At 45.1% G+C, this 17,755-nt stretch overlaps 1 long non-coding RNA gene across 13 annotated transcripts; it reads right to left on the reverse strand.

The window, feature by feature from the left end:
- Window positions 1–4,974: 4,974 nt before the first annotated feature.
- Window positions 4,975–11,385, reverse strand: LOC125513579. Of its 13 annotated transcripts, XR_007286040.1 has the most exons (10): window positions 11,182–11,385; window positions 10,850–10,914; window positions 10,620–10,769; window positions 9,050–9,201; window positions 8,700–8,787; window positions 7,867–7,963; window positions 7,003–7,080; window positions 6,587–6,715; window positions 6,043–6,507; window positions 4,975–5,590 (listed from the first exon to the last, which is right to left on the reverse strand). It is a non-coding gene; the product is annotated as an uncharacterized LOC125513579 (long non-coding RNA). The 13 variants fall into 13 exon arrangements; XR_007286032.1 differs by lacking the exons at window positions 7,003–7,080; window positions 8,700–8,787 and having other exon boundaries at window positions 6,043–6,162; window positions 6,424–6,507; XR_007286029.1 differs by lacking the exon at window positions 8,700–8,787 and having other exon boundaries at window positions 6,043–6,162; window positions 6,424–6,507; window positions 7,003–7,963.
- Window positions 11,386–17,755: the final 6,370 nt, after the last annotated feature.

The raw sequence follows: 17,755 nt of genomic DNA on the forward strand, positions 1-17,755 counted from the left end.
GAACCGTTCTTACCTACGCATCAAAACCACAATGATTTTTTGTCAATTGTGCTGTTTTAACCTTCAACAAGGACCGGGCATAGTCACAGACGCCCACTAGCCACCTGTGTGCAAAGCACGGCGGTAGAACCAGTCTCATGAACGCGGTCATGTAATGTCGGTCTGGGCCGCTTCATCCAACAATACTGCCGAATTAAACTATGACAAGTTGGTAAGCAGTATGACTATTATCGCCCACAATTCTTTCTGTTCTACTCGTGCATATAACATCAACGCATAGACCTGGCTCGAATGCCACTGTTGGGGAACGTAGTATTTCAAAAAAAATTGCCTACGATCACGAAAGATCTATCTAGGAGAAGCATATCAACGAGCGGGGAGAGTGTGTCCACGTACCCTCGTAGACCGAAAGCGGAAGCGTTTAGTAACGCGGTTGATGTAGTCGAACATCTTCGCGATCCAACCGATCAAGTACTGAACGCACGGCACCTCTGCGATCTGCACACGTTCAGCACGGTGATGTCCCTTGAACTCTAGAACCAGCTGAGGCTGAGGGAGTGTTCCGTCAGCACGACGGCGTGGTGACGGTGATGATGAAGTTACCGGCGTAGGGCATCGCCTAAGCACTACGATGATATGACCGAGGTGTAGAAGTATGGAGGGGGGCACCGCACACGGCTAAGAGATTGTCTGTTGTGTCTTTGGGTGCCCCCTTGGCTACGTATATAAAGGAGGGAGGAGGAGGAGGCCAGCCTAGGAGGGGCACGCCTATAGGGGGAATCCAACTAGGATTCTCAATCCTAATTGGAGTCCCCTTCCTTTTCCAACAGGGGAGAGAGGGAAGGAGTAGGAGACGGAGAAGGAAAGAGAGGGGGGCGCCGCCCCCTCCCTAGTCCAATTCGGACTTGCCATGGGGGGCGTGCAGCCACCCCTTGAGGCCCTTCTCTCCTTTCCCGTATGGTCGATTAAGGCCCACTACTTCCCCCGGCGAATTCCCGTAACTCTCCGGTACTCCAGAAAATACCTGAATCACTCGGAACCTTTCCGATGTCCGAATATAGCCTTCCAATATATCGATCTTTACCTCTCGACCATTTCGAGACTCCTCGTCATGTCCGTGATCTCATCCGAGACTCCGAACAACCATCGGTACATCAAATCAGATAACTCATAATACAAGTCGTCATCGAACGTTAAGCGTGCGGACCCTATGGGTTCGAGAACTATGTAGACATGACCGAGACACATGTACGGTCAATAACCAATAGCAGAACCTGGATGCTCATATTGGCTCCTACATATTCTACGAAGATCTTTATCGGTCAAACCGCATAACAACATATGTTGTTCCCTTTGTCATCGGTATGTTACTTGCCCGAGATTAGATCGTCGATATCACCATACCTAGTTCAATCTCGTTACCGGCAAGTCTCTTTACTTGTTTTGTAATGCATCATCTCGTAACTAACTCATTAGTCACATTGCTTGCAAGGCTTATGGTGATGTGCATTACCGAGAGGGCCCAGAGATACCTCTCCGACAATCGGAGTGACAAATCCTAATCTTGATGTATGCCAACTCAACAAACACCATCGGAGACACCTGTAGAGCATCTTTATAATAACCCAGTTACGTTGTGACGTTTGATACCACACTAAGTATTCCTCCGGTATTCGGGAGTTGCATAATCTCATAGTCATAGGAACATGTATAAGTCATGAAGAAAGCAATAGCAATAAACTAAACGATCATAGTGCTAAGCTAACGGATGGGTCTTGTTCATCACACCATTCTCTAATGATGTGATCCCATTCATCAAATGAGAACACATGTCTATGGCTAGAAAACTTAACCATCTTTGATTAACGAGCTAGTCAAGTAGAGGCATACTAGGGACACTCTGTTTTGTCTATGTATTCACACATGTACTAAGTTTCCTGTTAATACAATTCTAGCATGAATAATAAACATTTATCATGATATAAGGAAATATAAATAACAAATTTATTATTGCCTCTAGGGAATATTTCCTTCATCAGCAGCTTGGCTATCCCAATCTGCTTGGTGAAGTTGCACGATGCCCCTTCTTCAATGGTGAGTGGGATCTTGAACCTCGAGTGGGTTGTCCTGCCTCCAGGCATGATAGAAGCGTTGACACCCGACGTCGCAGTGGCCACAGCGACCTTTTTCGCACCTCGAACCCTAGCAAGCAATACCCTGTACAGGAAGGTCTTCCCAGTGCCTCCCGGGCCATTGACGAAGAAGACGCCCCCTTCGCCGTCGTCAATTGATGCTACTATCTCATCATAGGCTTTCCTCTGCTCAGGGTTTAGTGAGGACTCCAGGGATTTTTCGTCCTCGGCAACCTCGATAGTGGTTTCCTCGATGACCTCCCGAGCCTCGCCTTCTGTGTTGTCATAAGTATCATCGATGTCCGGAAGAGGGAACAACTTTATGTCCTTTCCCATGGACTGCAGCATTCCCCTGATATCAAGCAACACCATCTGCTCCACCATGATTGGGCATGTGTGATGTCGCATGTAGTCGTCAAACATCGCCTCAAGGTGCCTATCCCAAAGACCGCGAATGTCGCCAGGCTTGCAAAATACCAAGATTGTTGCAAAGAGCCTCCTGAGAGAAATCGGCATGGCCCACTACTCGGACTCCGTCAGACACTCGTCGAGCGTGTTGTCGGACTCGATGAGACCCCTCCTCTCAGCGGCCTCATGGAAGGTATCACACAACACACCATCCACAGTTTTTAGGTCTTCGAAGGACACTGAGCCTGGTACATGGTTTAGAAGCACCCTCAGAAAGTACCGCTCCCCCTCGACGGGATTGCCTGACATGATTCGGCCTACTTGGTAACCTTGTGCCCTTTCCTGCCAATTCTTTGTTCTTTGCCAAGTGAAACTTCGTGGGAAGTCCTTGTACAGAATATCTCGAGCCCACACGTGCTCTTGGTTAGCCATGAAATACTCCATCAACATAGACTTTGATGAGTTATCATTGGCCAGGATGTCATTCAGGTTCTCTCCCGCTTTGAATGTGACCTTGTGCATGTTTGGGAGATGTAGCGGCAACAGCAGGACCGTCGGTTGGTTCTCACAAAGGGTGAGGCCCAATATCCTCCACATCGCCTCTGGTGGAGTTACCCACCTTGCGTCGATAAATCTCTTGATCTCATCTATGTTGCCTTGGGCGTCAGGTTGGTCGATATTGAACGAAGTTTGATCGTGACCCTTGTATATGTACTTATATGTGGCAGTTGAACATCCGTAGGAGGTAAGGGTTTGTAAGGAACAACCCATTTGTTGTCTAGCATTTGACGGTGGACCTTCACTTTGCGACCGTCTTTCCTTCTTCGGTAAATAGGGTAGGAGTCCTTGCCCTGTACGGTGGTCTCGTTGAAATCCCGTGGGTACCTGCATTTGCACAACCCCTCTTGCATGAACACGTTGTTGGGGTTCAGGACCCGCATGGGTCGTGCATCATATGCTTCACGACCATGGCATAGAGCTTTGGGTACTTATGCTTGTCTGGGAGCTCGGCAGTTATGAGACGATCGTACTGCTCTGGCACAAGAAGCTTATATCTCGAATCCATAATCAACAGGAAATGGGCATGCGGGAGGCCCCTCTTCTAGAACTCTACCACATATATGTACGCCTTCACAATGCCTAGTATAATTTTTCTTCGTCAACATATCTTTCATTGTCTCCAGCTTGGACTTGAACACTCGGGCCACAAGATCTGGTTGGTCCTGCGGTGTTTGGCATGGAAACAACTCATCATGTATCTACTACCAGTTTGGGTTACAGGTCATCATCAGGAAGATGTCAGGCTTGCCGTATGTCTGCACCAATGCCATGGCGTCCATATGCCTCCGCTTCATGTCACGGAAGCCCCCCGGAATGACCATGGGAGAACAGTCCTAGTGCCAATAGAGCTCGCTCGTGTCTCCCCTGCCGTGATGCTATCGACAACGCCTTGGTATAAGTCGACACGTAGCTCAGCCTAGTGGTTCCTAATCCATTTTAACTTGCATCCCTCGATCTTTATGTACATGTCGACCCCCCTCTGCTGGAACAGACGTCCTCCATATAGTATGGGGTTGAATATCGCAAGACGTGTTTGCAGCATGTACCAGTAGTAGTCCCTGACGGAGACGCATAAATGACCACCCCCCTATGCGTGAAGAATTTAAAAAATGAAGCTCCATACATCGGCCACGTGGAGGGCCTTTAGTCTCGGTTCGTATAAGAACCGGTCAAAGGGGGGTCTTTAGTACCGACCCTTTAGTCCCGGTTCCAGAACCGGGACTAAAGGCCCTCTAGAACCGGGACAAATGGGCATTTTTCTACTAGTGGCCTTTGGCCCATGTATCTCCACTTCCACCTACCACTTCGTCCCTAATATTATAAATACCCCTTAGGGTTCAGATCTAAGGTTAGACTAGAATTGAGAATTGAGCTTTGCTCGCCAAACTTTCCCCCATGTGTGGAACCTACCTTGACCTCCTTTGGAGATGAATCTTTCATAGAAGCTACTCTTTCTCTTGTGAGATTCAAGTAGATCTAGTCAATCTTCCTTGCGAGGTTCTATTGGATCGGTGGACCGGCCGGTGAGAGGAAGCGGTTTCAACAAGGGCTAGATAGGTTTCATCGTTTACCCCTTTGTATCTTTGTGTTTGACCACGTGTTCTTCCGCATTTCCCTTGATTTCCCCTCTCGTGTATCTTTATACTCCCTCCGTTCAGAATTACTTGTCTCGAAAATGGATGTATCTAGAACTAAAATACGTCTAGATACATCCATTTCTGCAACAAGTAATTCCGAACGGAGGGAGTATCTTACTGTGTTTGCCCACGTGTTCTTCCGCATTAATGTTTTTGTTTTGACCAGAATCCAGAACAAATAGTCAATACGTACATGCAAAGGTATTTAATATGGGATGGTAGCTGCAATAAAGAAATAAAAGAGCAACTGACTATTCAGATTTTAAACACCACAATATGCCCTATGAATTCTCGTTACAACCAATGATTCTTTTTTTTTTACCTGAACAACCAATGATTCTTATAGCAAAGAGCAGTGACCAGAAGTTGCAAGACATAACTTCTATTTCAGAATGCGCAAAACTAATTTTACTCGAGGAGAACATATTGTATCTTTAACCTTCTCAAAGGTGGTAATCTCTACGAATTCCTTCGTGGCAAGAATGATTGCAGCACGGAGTATCACATCCGTGACAAAACACACTTCATGATTTAAATTGAAAATACCATGCTTGGCTGCTTTTCAGTGATAGACTAAATACCAGAGACATGCTTCGCAGAAGACACTGGAATGTCACTGATGTCTTTCAATGTGCGTGTTTTTTCTTTGGAGAATGTCTTTCACTGTGTGTTGTGTCCCACAAGGTGCACTGAGGATTGGATGCATCTCTTTTTTGGCTGCAACTTTAGCATCAGGATATGGAACTATCTACAGATTCACTGGCAGCAGGGTAACTCCATTGAGCAGAGTTTTATGTTGACAAAGCAGTAGTTTGGTCACCCATTCTTCACTGAGGTTGTTATTCTGGCTGCCTGGCACATTTGGAAACAGAGAAATGAAGCTATTTTTCAGAATGTGTTGCCATCTTTTAGATCCTAGAGAAGCAAATTTAGGCATGAGGTCACCCTGCACTTGCATAGGGTGAAAGCCAAGTACTCACAACAGTTTGCAATATGGATTGACTCTCTGTTATAGCTAGCTGACTCTCTAACCTTTGCAAATCTTTTGTATATGACTTTACTAATCAATAAATTTGATGTGGGGTTTTCACCCTGCAGTCTTCGTTGTCAACTGCAGTGAAGAAGCCATGTTATAACTAATAGACTGAACTGGCCGTCAACACGGGGAGCGCGAGAAGAGCCATCGGCTCAGTGTGAAGTGTATTAGAATGCGCGCGATGCTGAGCAAAATCTTCGCCCGCCATGTTTTCAGTCAAATGGCATCATATGCACAAGGTTGCAGTGCCAAGACCATATCGGCTTACCGTAGAGGGTCCCATTTGGCTGGTACTCAAAGACAAGCATTCCTCAGAACGGATCAGACTCCTTGCAATATCTCACCATCTTCACAATGTTTTCGTGATCCATCTGGCTATTTCTATCACCTGAAAGACCCAAAATACCAGGAGATGTGATCAAAGAGCCGTGTAAAATGTCCTGTAAAATCTTAGTATCTGTTTAAGCTAAAGAGTAATTTGCCTCCTAGAAGTAAAGCTCAACATAGTTCGTCCAGTAGTGCAAACAAAAGCTACTTGCGACAGCACAAATCAAACATTAGCAAACATGAGGGCAGCTTTCAGAAACATTAGGGAACCTCAGAGAATATATGACCCATTGCGCCACAGGCGCAAGTGGCGAAATTATACCGGAATTGAAGTCATAAGTTCTATCTTGTATATGAAGAGAGTTACAGCATTTTGTCCTTCAAGAGAGCTATTCCTTTTGCCCGGCTGAAACAAATGAAACATACGATTTGTAAATAACCCATTCCTTGTTAGAATATAAATTTGAGAATAGGTATCATCCTACCATTGGCACAACTGGCAATGCTTCACCCTTAGAAAGAACAACCCTAGTAGGACCTTGGGAGGCCGAATATGACCCCAGGAGTTATGTTGTGCTGGGGCAGAAAGGCCTTTCCATCCAAGTCTTGTTGTGCTGCCAAGAAAAGAGGCAATATGATTATGTAAAAAGGATATTATATGAATGTATTGGCATATCATAAAGGTTATTATAGGAACAGGTAAGCACGGAGTTGCTCCACTGTCCATCAATATAAAAGCAAAAAAATATTGATACGACCCAAACTTCAGAAATCGGGTAATAAGGCAGTTCTTTCGAATTAGAAAAGAAAACATTTAGGTCCTATAAAAGTTCTTTAATGGCGTGCAAGAATGGCTGCATGATCGTTTTATCATCAATTGTATGTTTGACGTTGTCATTACCAGATGAACTCTTTCCAAGATAATGTTTGAAGGTGTTGTCCAAACTGGCAATGTATCAATTAAATCTATGCACCAGACCTATGACAAGAGAAGTTCTTCTGAGTGCTTGAACTATATAATATAAAAGGTAAAGCATTAACAATAATCTAGGGGAAACAGAAATTAGAAGCTCAAACAAATATCAATGAGCAGCAATTTCCTAGAAATGCAAAATATAACTATATTGTGTCTTTGTAAATTGTCTTATCGCTGCTCTTTCTAGGCAATTGTCTTATCATCAATTGATAGAATGATATCGTAAGTAATAATACTGAAACTTGGCAAGATAAACAAATGGTTTTATTCTTACACAACATACAAAGTTCTGTACCTTAATCCTTATTACTCTAGTATTGAATGCGACACTTGAAACCACTATTTTAATGAATCTGAATATTATCTAGAAATATAAGATGGTTATTTGCCCCTTTTAGCAAACAATTTCTTTGAATGGAGAAAAAAATCAATGCTGACCCAGAAATAAAACAATGATATATTACACAAGTTTATGCAAAGTATGCCATCCTCTTTCTACACAAACACGAAGCAGGTGTTGTTCAATCTCTAAAATGCAACCAACTTGCATCAATATCTACATACACAATTCTTGATTCATTCACATGTTTTACTGACATCCTGCACCATAATTCAAGCTCACTTTCCTTATAGCCTCTGGTAGGTGTCTATAAAGTAGTAAAGCCAATGAATAAAAAAAGGAAGAATAAAATAACCGATATAATATAGTTCATTAAAGTAGAGATTACACAACGCTCTCCGAACTGCCCATTAATCAGGATGTAGAAAAACATTGAATGAATAACTTACATAGTCTGGCCATTGTCGCCTTAGTTCTGATCATGTACCGCAGCTGGCAAAATAATCAAGAATGGCTTCAAAATTACATTTGATTTCAAGGTTTAGCCTGCAACAATTGCAATAGGGTCAGGGTAATAACAAATACTTCACAGCCGCAGAACATCATGAATGTTGATTCTTTCTTATTTAAAAAAATTGATCAATAGGTTGTGCATCCAAAATCATAATACAAGAAACTTATTTGAAGAAGTAGTGAAAGTAGACTAAAATCAGAATAAAGTACCCCAAGGTGTGGACACCAAAACACACAATATCACATCAGGATATATGAACACCATTTGAAATTATTATAGACGATACTTCTGAGATTAGTTGTAAACTCTTAATCAATTATGTATCAGATAAGACAACTTTATGCACACCGATTGAAAAATTAAGAGAAAATAGATTAAATGCACTTCAACAAAATAGAACGCCTTATAAGTGAGCAATACAACCATGCTTTTTAACTATTAAGGCTGATTTAACCATGGTGTTGCAATGGACATTCTGCCCTTCACAGCAAGATTTAAAAACAGTTTCAGTTTCAAGCAGACACTGAAAAAGCAATGCTTTAAATGGGATGGAACTATTTCATACCACAAGGCTTTCATACCCCAAGGCTTATTATGTTAGCAGATCAGTAGGTTTGGCCCTCTCTAGAGGACCAAACCAGGGCATAGCAAAAAACACTAATCTGAATAATCAAATGCCCATCAAGAAAACAATGGACCACTCTAATTTATAGTACTTGCAAAAAAATTGCATATCACTAATTCAAGATAAAGATGACTGATATGAACCCAGATGATCTTTGTAATATGTAGCCACCAACCGCAATGTCCAACATCGTTGAATAGGTACTTATCCGAACCACAGTAAAGAAAATAACTGAAAATTGGTTCGACAACACAATTATGCAAAGATAATAGGAACAAAATATGGAACCACTATTTGTAAAACAGAAATCTAACACCACAACAATTAATATTATGAGATTGTAAAATTAGGTTAACACTTGATTACCACATCGAATAGATATCTAGAAACATGTACAAGCTCTTGTCTGACCGTATGGGCTTTACACAGTTCAAAACTGCACAGGAAAAACAGAAAGAAAAGAGTGATGATGTAGAATTTGAAATTGTCTCACCTTTGGAGCACTACAACTGCATTTTAACTGAAGAACATGGTAACAAGGGGAAACTGTGAAATCTCTTGTAACGACGACATGAAAGGGGCTGTAGTGAAGGGAAATCGCTTGTAACGACGGTGCAAGGATGCAGTCAAAAACAGGAGAACAACCTGTGAAGACGCAAAAATGATCAGACGGACGAAGGATCCTTCAAAATAAATAGGGGACTAACGTAACCAACTTCAAAACAACAATCATATCATATTACAGAGATCACAAAATGGCTAGTCAGGCCTGAGCAGGAAGCTCTTTTACCTTCACCTATAAAATAAGGTTGCTATTATGCCTAAAATAAAACTGCATATGAACCTGGACATTTGTGGTGCTATTATCAAGGCATGTGTAGCCCCTGGAACATGATAAACTTGCAAAGAAACAACAAATATTTTGTAAACAGACACATCACACATCTAATTAATTAAAGTCTGCTCCAATACAAATTATGCTAGGCTCTAAGGGGGCAAGCTGCGCTAGGCGACCACATTCCAAAGCACACCAGGAGCAAAAATTGAAGAGAAAAGTAGAGTTGCGGATCAGGGTATGGTTTGGGCAAGTTGCAGTCCACCAGGGCCCGGTCACTGCTTGACCAGCCCACAACAGCATAACCCTACACATGTAAGGCAAAGTAATGTGGTCAGAAGTGGTAGTAAGGAACCGAGAAACAAGTAGTAGCAGACACAAGAATAAGCAAGATGACCATTGCAACACCACCAACAAATATCCTGGGTCGCCATAACCGAAGAAAGAAAAAAAAGCAAGATATATAGATATACATGCTCTAATTGGCCATAATCAGTCAAGCCATGGCCTACAACATCAAGGGATGCAGATATCATTATTTGAGAAAAAAGTAGGTCGCATTAAATATAAGACCTATCTCTGCGGCGAAAAACATTTAGGCATATAACCGGAACCGACACGAAACATCTGCTTCTTAACTAACATGGAATAAGAGCAGAATAACTAACCCATCAGTACGGCGTAAACTTTTCCAGATATATGTTTTGTTGCGTGTTTTACTATTCTGCACATCCAACACAAACATAATTCTTGATAAATTCTAGCAGATAGATTATTAATTCCATGCTCAAAGTCAATCTTTTTCATTTTGGGAAAAAAATATATCTATAGTAGATGAACTTGGTCTATTCGTCACTTAAGCAAATATAGGACTCGACAACAAACCAAGAAATATTATCTAGGAAGGAGCTGCACTAAATGGAGAATAAAAACACTGTAAGTATGGAAATTGGGGGTACCTTGCAAATCAAAGTAGATTTTATAGTTGTTAGTCCGTAAACCATTAATCAGATTACATATCAAACATAAACCAAGTCAAGGTAAATGCTGACAGAAATTTATTCTATAATAACTCTATACTATCCTTGTACAACTATATGTATGTTTCTGTGTCTATACTGACACAAATTTATTCTATAATAACTCTACTATCCAAGAAAGCTAAAGCACTGGAATCAAATATGAACTAAGCAGTGTACATTTATTCAAGCTAACGGTAACAGCTTACGTTTTCCTGTATTGTGACTCTGTTCTTTCAACCAATCCTTTGCAAATGTCACCAAACTTAACGCAGCTGCAATTTCAACTCCATTTGGTAGTATCCTTGTATGCAGAACCAATAATATTGCTGAAATCCAATGTTCCATTGCAGGCACACCTGAGAATATAATCAAATTGCCATATGATACTGCATAATTCTCATAGATACATATACAAAAAGCACGAAGAAAAGTATACCTGTTTGAAAAGTTTTTTGCATTTGTCATGTAACCCAAGGCTTCACCGTCCCTACTTTTTCCTCTCTACAGTGGAGAACAGACCCGTCATGACTAAATCTGAATAGAACACTTTGCCTAGCTATTGCCTTACTGATATGATGTGTGCAGGAAACCAAATTTCTGAACCTATTTGCAAACAAAACTGCTATCGTTCATTGAGTACAATTGCAGACTAATGTCATCCTGCAGCCACGTTGGAGTATTGTCAAACACCTTGTAGGCAAAATATAAAATAGCATCTGAACAAACAGAAATGAGTATCTGTGGGGATTAAATAAAAAAAATCAGGACCTCGCGTGGGGAGGTTGAAGGCGACGAGGACGCTCTCCCAGCCCGCCCGCTTCTCCGTTTCCGGCCGCCGCCGCCGCCTGGCCCGGCCGCCACCGCCATGACTAGAGTGGGAGAAGAGAAGAGGAGGAAGCGTCGCAGAGGAGGCGAGGAAGAGGAGCAGCAGCGGCGGCAAGAAACACGTCTGCCATCCGCGGACAAGATGGCGTGTCACGCCTGCTCATAGATCAGCAGCGGACTGAAGAGTGCAGGTTCAGAGTCTGAACCCGCAACGGATGACCTGGTCAACGGAGCGAGCCGGGCCCAGGAGTCAGGAGTAGGCGTGTGTGTGGCCAGCTGGCGCTGCTTACTTGTATGTCTGTGTTTGGACGATGAGGGTATCGAAAAACCAATTGAATCATTCCTTGTTGTCGACTCCTCCCCTCACGCTTTCCTCACCTACTCTCGTTCTCCCATCTCACCCCTGATCCCCTTCCTCTCGCTATCAGATCCACCGCTGGGGTGTGACAATCTGGTATTCAGAGCCCAAAATTTTTCTTCCCCACCACTGTTTGCTCGAGATCGATCGGTAACATCCACAGGGTTAGGTGCGCGTCGCTCCGGCGAACTCGCACAAAATCCTGCCCGGGGTTCGATCGGATCTAGCACGGAATCACGGCAACGCCATCCAAGCCCTCGGCCCAGATCCGCTGCGTGCTCGACGCCAGGTCGGAGACCACGGACAAGTTGCAGAGCTTGCTCGAGTCCGTCATTCGCCGCCTCGACGCAAGCCAGAAGACCGCCGACGAGCGCCACCAGGCGCAGATCGCCTACAACGACCAGGTCTCCGCCGAGATCAAGCGCCTATCCAAGCAAATCGACCTCACGCAAGCCGATGTGGATAAGGCGCGCAAGGCGGCGCCCACAGTCAACCCGGCGGTGACCGTCTCCGGAGGGGCATCCCCATCGGGCGTCACGAACACGGGGGACTCCTCTGCGCTCCGTCCACCACCCCCGCCACCACCAACGCGTCCTCCGCTGCTACCCCTCTACACGGATGGCGCGGCCCAGCTTCCGTTCGCCCGCCTCGTCAACCACGGACCACCACTACTACCCGCGCGGTCACTGTCGCCCTCGGAGCCAAATCGCCACGGCGACCACTACATCAAGCCGCCCAAGCACGATTTTCCGCGGTTCGACGGCGACGCCCCGCGCATCTGGCTGGACCGCTGCACCACCTACTTCGAGTTGTACCGGATGCCACAACATAGCTGGGTCACCACCACGGCGTTGTACATGGACGGCCTGGCCGCGATGTGGCTCCAGACCTATCGACAGACACACCCAGGGGTTTCGTGGCAAGCCTTCAGAGCTGCGGTGCAAGAAGAATTCGGTCCAGAAGAGTTCGAGGTTCAGATGCACCACTTTGTTCAGTTACGTCAGACCGGCAGTGTTCAGGAATATCGCCAGCAATTTGAGACAGCGATGTACCATTTGCTGGCCCTGGACCCAACTCTGAGCTCCAAATTCTTCATATCTCAGTTCCTGATCGGTCTCAAGGACGAGCTGCGCCTGGGAGTGCGCTTGCAAGCACCAACCAGCATCACTCACGCTGCGGTGTTCGCTCGCATTCAGGAGGAAGAACTAGAGAAACAGCGCACCTCGCGCTCGCGTGTCACACCAGTAGGACGCCCACCACCACCACTTGCACCGCCAGCAGTTACTGCTCCAGCTCGCGCTGCAGCCGTACCACGGCAAGGGGCCGACGAATATGCACGGGAACGACAACTAAGAGAGTTCCGCAGAGCGAACGGTCTCTGTTTTCGCTGCGGGGACAAATACTCGAGGGAGCATCAGTGCAAACGTACAGGCCAGATTCTGATGATCGAGCTTGGCGACTTCGGAGAAATCTTGTCTGACGACACCGTCCATGCTCTGCAATTACTGGATGCTCCTGCAGATCAAGAGCCAGAGTGCTGCTCACTCTCACAACAAGCGCTGTCAAGCGAGGAAACACCCTCCACGATTCGTTTGCGAGCACAGGTGGGCGATCAGATCATGCTGCTGTTGGTGGATTCAGAAAGTACACACAGTTTCATCAGTGAAACATTTCTCGCGCGACTGGACATTCAGACAGAGAAACTATCACCAGTTTCAGTTCGCGTCGCCAACGGGCAGAGACTGCAATGCAATCAAATAGTGAGAGTGTTGGGGAACGTTGCAGAAAACAAAAATTTTCCTACTCGTTTCACCAAGATCCATCTAGGAGTTCATCTAGCAACGAGTGATCGGATGCATCTACATACCTTTGTAGATCGCGAGCGGAAGCGTTCAAAGAACGGGGATGATGTAGTCGAACACGGCGTGAATCAAATCACCGGAGATCCTAGCACCGAACGGACGGTGCCTCCGCGTTCAACACACGTACGGAACGGATGACGTCTCCTCCTTTCTTGATCCAGCAAGGGGGGGGAGGTGGATGAAGATCCAGCAGCACGACGGCGTGGTGGTGGATGCAGGGCGTCACAGTAGCAGGGCTTCGCCGTGTACTACGAGGGAGAGATGTAACAGGGGAGAGGGAAGCACCAAAGGCTGAGGTATGAAGTCCTCCCTCTCCTCAACTATATATAGGAGGGCCAAGGGGGGGTGCGCCAGCCTAGGAGATCCAATCTCCTAGGTGCGGCGGCCAAGGGGAGGTTTCCCTCCCCCCCAAGGCACCTAGAGGTGCCTTCCACCATTGGGACTCTTCCCTTTTGTGGAAACCTAGGCGCATGGGCTTTTGGGGCTGGTGCCCTTGGCCCATGCAGGCCAAGGCGCACCCCCTACAGCCCATGTGGCCCCCCGGGACAGGTGGCCCCACCCGGTGGACCCCCGGGACCCTTCCGGTGGTCCTGGTACAATACCGATAACCCCGAAACTTGTCCCGATGGCCGATACTGCACTTCCTATATATAATTCTTTACCTCCGGACCATTCCGGAACTCCTCGTGACGTCCGGGATCTCATCCGGGACTCCGAACAACATTCGGGTTACTGCATATACATATCTTCATAACCCTAGCGTCACCGAACCTTAAGTGTGTAGACCCTACGGGTTTGGGAGACATGCAGACATGACCGGGATGACTCTCCGGTCAATAACCAACAGCGGGATCTGGATACCCATGTTGGCTCCCACATGCTCCACGATGATCTCATCGGATGAACCACGATGTCGAGAATTTAATCAACCCCGTATACAATTCCCTTTGTCAATCGGTATGTTACTTGCCCGAGACTCGATTGTTGGTATCCCAATACCTTGTTCAGTCTCGTTACTGGCAAGTCACTTTACTCGTACCGTAATGCATGATCCCGTGATCAACCACTTGGTCACCTTGAGCTCATAATGATGATGCATTACCGAGTGGGCCCAGTGATACCTCTCCGTTATATGGAATGACAAATCCCAGTCTCGATCCGTGTCAACCCAACAGACACTTTCGGAAATACCTGTAGTGCACCTTTATAGTCACCTAGTTACGTTGTGACGTTTGATACACCCAAAGCACTCTTACGGTATCCGGGAGTTACACGATCTCATGGTTAAAGGAAAAGATACTTGACATTGGAAAAAGCTCTAGCAAACGAACTACACGATCTTGTGCTATGCTTAGGATTAGGTCTTGTCCATCACATCATTCTCCTAATGATGTGATCCCGTTATCAATGACATCCAATGTCCATAGCCCGGAAACCATGACTATCTGTTGATCAACGAGCTAGTCAACTAGAGGCTTACTAGGGACATATTATGGTCTATGTATTCACACGTGTATTACGATTTCCGGATAATACAGTTATAGCATGAATAAAGACAATTATCATGATCAAAGAAATATAATAATAATACTTTTATTATTGCCTCTAGGGCATATTTCCAACAGTCTCCCACTTGCACTAGAGTCAATAATCTAGTTACATTGTGATGAATCGAACACCCATGGAATTCTGGTGTTGATCATGTTTTGCCCTAGGGAGAGGTTTAGTCAACGGATCTGCTATATTCAGGTCCGTATGTACTTTACAAATCTCTATGTCTCCATCTTGAATATTTTCACGAATGGAGTTGAAGCGACGCTTGATGTGCCTTGTCTTCTTGTGAAACCTGGGCTCCTTGGCAAGTGCAATAGCTCCAGTGTTGTCACAAAAGAGTTTGATTGGCCCCGACGCATTGGGTATGACTCCTAGGTCGGTGATGAACTCCTTCACCCATATTGCTTCATGTGCTGCCTCTAAGGCTGCCATGTACTCCGCTTCACATGTAGATCCCGCCACGACGCTCTGTTTGCAGCTACACCAGCTCACTGCTCCACCATTCAACATATACACGTATCCGGTTTGTGACTTAGAGTCATCCAGATCTGTGTCGAAGCTAGCGTCGACGTAACCCTTTACGACGAGCTCTTCGTCACCTCCATAAACGAGAAACATTTCCTTAGTCCTTTTCAGGTACTTCAGGATATTCTTGACCGCTGTCCAGTGTTCCTTGCCGGGATTACTTTGGTACCTTCCTACCGAACTTACGGCAAGGTTTACATCAGGTCTGGTACACAGCATGGCATACATAATAGAACCTATGGCTGAGGCATAGGGGATGACACTCATCTCTTCTATATCTTCTGCCGTGGTCGGGCATTGAGCCGAGCTCAATCTCACACCTTGCAAAACAGGCAAAAACCCTTTCTTGGACTGATCCATTTTGAACTTCTTCAAAATCTTATCAAGGTATGTGCTTTGTGAAAGACCTATGAGGCGTCTTGATCTATCTCTATAGATCTTGATGCCTAATATATAAGCAGCTTCTCCAAGGTCCTTCATTGAAAAACTCTTATTCAAGTAGGCCTTGATGCTGTCCAAGAGTTCTACATCATTTCCCATCAAAAGTATGTCATCTACATATAGTATGAGAAATGCTACAGACCTCCCACTCACTTTCTTGTAAATGCAGGCTTCTCCATAAGTCTGCGTAAACCCAAACGCTTTGATCATCTCATCAAAGCGAATGTTCCAACTCCGAGATGCTTGTACCAGCCCATAAATCGAGCGTTGGAGCTTGCACACCTTGTTAGCATTCTTAGGATCGACAAAACCTTCCGGCTGCATCATATACAATTCTTCCTTAAGGAAACCATTAAGGAATGCCGTTTTGACGTCCATTTGCCATATTTCATAATCGTAGAATGCGGCAATTGCTAACATGATTCGGACGGACTTCAGCTTCGCCACCGGTGAGAAAGTCTCATCGTAGTCAACCCCTTGAACTTGTCGATAACCCTTAGCGACAAGCCTAGCTTTATAGATGGTCACATTACCATCCGCGTCTGTCTTCTTCTTAAAGATCCATTTATTTTCTATGGCTCGCCGTTCAACGGGCAAGTCAGTCAAAGTCCATACTTCGTTTTAATACATGGATCCTATCTTGGATTTCATGGCTTCTAGCCATTTGTTGGAATCCGGGCCCGCCATCGCTTCTTCATAGTTCGAAGGTTCACCGTTGTCTAACAACATGATTTCCAAGACAGGGTTGCCGTACCACTCTGGTGCGGAACGTGTCCTTGTGGACCTTCGAATTTCAGTAGGAGCTTGATCAGAAGTATCTTGATCATCATGAATAACTTCCTCTCTAGTCGGTGCAGGCACCTCAGGAACATTTTCTTGAGTTGCGCCATTTACCGGTTCAAGAGGCAATACTTCATCAAGTTCTACTTTCCTCCCACTTACTTCTTTCGAGAGAAACTCTTTCTCTAGAAAGTATCCATTCCTGGCAACAAAGATCTTGCCTTCGGATCTGAGGTAGAAGGTATACCCAGCAGTTTCTTTAGGGTATCCTATGAAGACGCATTTTTCCGACTTGGGTTCGAGCTTTTCAGGTTGAAGTTTCTTGACATAAGCATCGCATCCCCAAACTTTTAGAAACGACAGCTTAGGTTTCTTCCCAAACCATAATTCATACAGTGTCGTCTCAACGGATTTCGACGGAGCCCTATTTAAAGTGAATGCGGCAGTCTCTAAAGCATAGCCCCAAAAAGATAGCGGTAAATCGGTAAGAGACATCATAGATCGCACCATATCTAATAGAGTGCGATTACGACGTTCGGACACACCGTTACGCTAAGGTGTTCCAGGCGGCGTGAGTTGTGAAACTATTCCACATTTTCTTAAGTGTGTGCCAAATTCGTGACTCAAGTATTCTCCTCCACGATCTGATCGTAGAAACTTGATTTTCCTGTCACGTTGATTTTCAACCTCACTCTGAAATTCCTTGAACTTTTCAAAGGTTTCAGACTTGTGTTTCATTAAGTAGACATACCCATATCTACTCAAGTCATCAGTGAGGGTGAGAACATAACGATAGCCACCGCGAGCCTCAACACTCATTGGACCGCACACATCAGTATGTATGATTTCCAATAAGTTGGTTGCTCGCTCCATTGTTCCTGAGAACGGAGTCTTGGTCATTTTTCCCATGAGGCATGGTTCGCACGTGTCAAATGATTCATAATCAAGAGACTCTAAAAGTCCATCTGCATGGAGCTTCTTCATGCGTTTGACACCT

This window comes from Triticum urartu, chromosome 6 (genome assembly GCF_003073215.2).
Source record: "Triticum urartu cultivar G1812 chromosome 6, Tu2.1, whole genome shotgun sequence".
Lineage (NCBI taxonomy): Eukaryota > Viridiplantae > Streptophyta > Magnoliopsida > Poales > Poaceae > Triticum > Triticum urartu.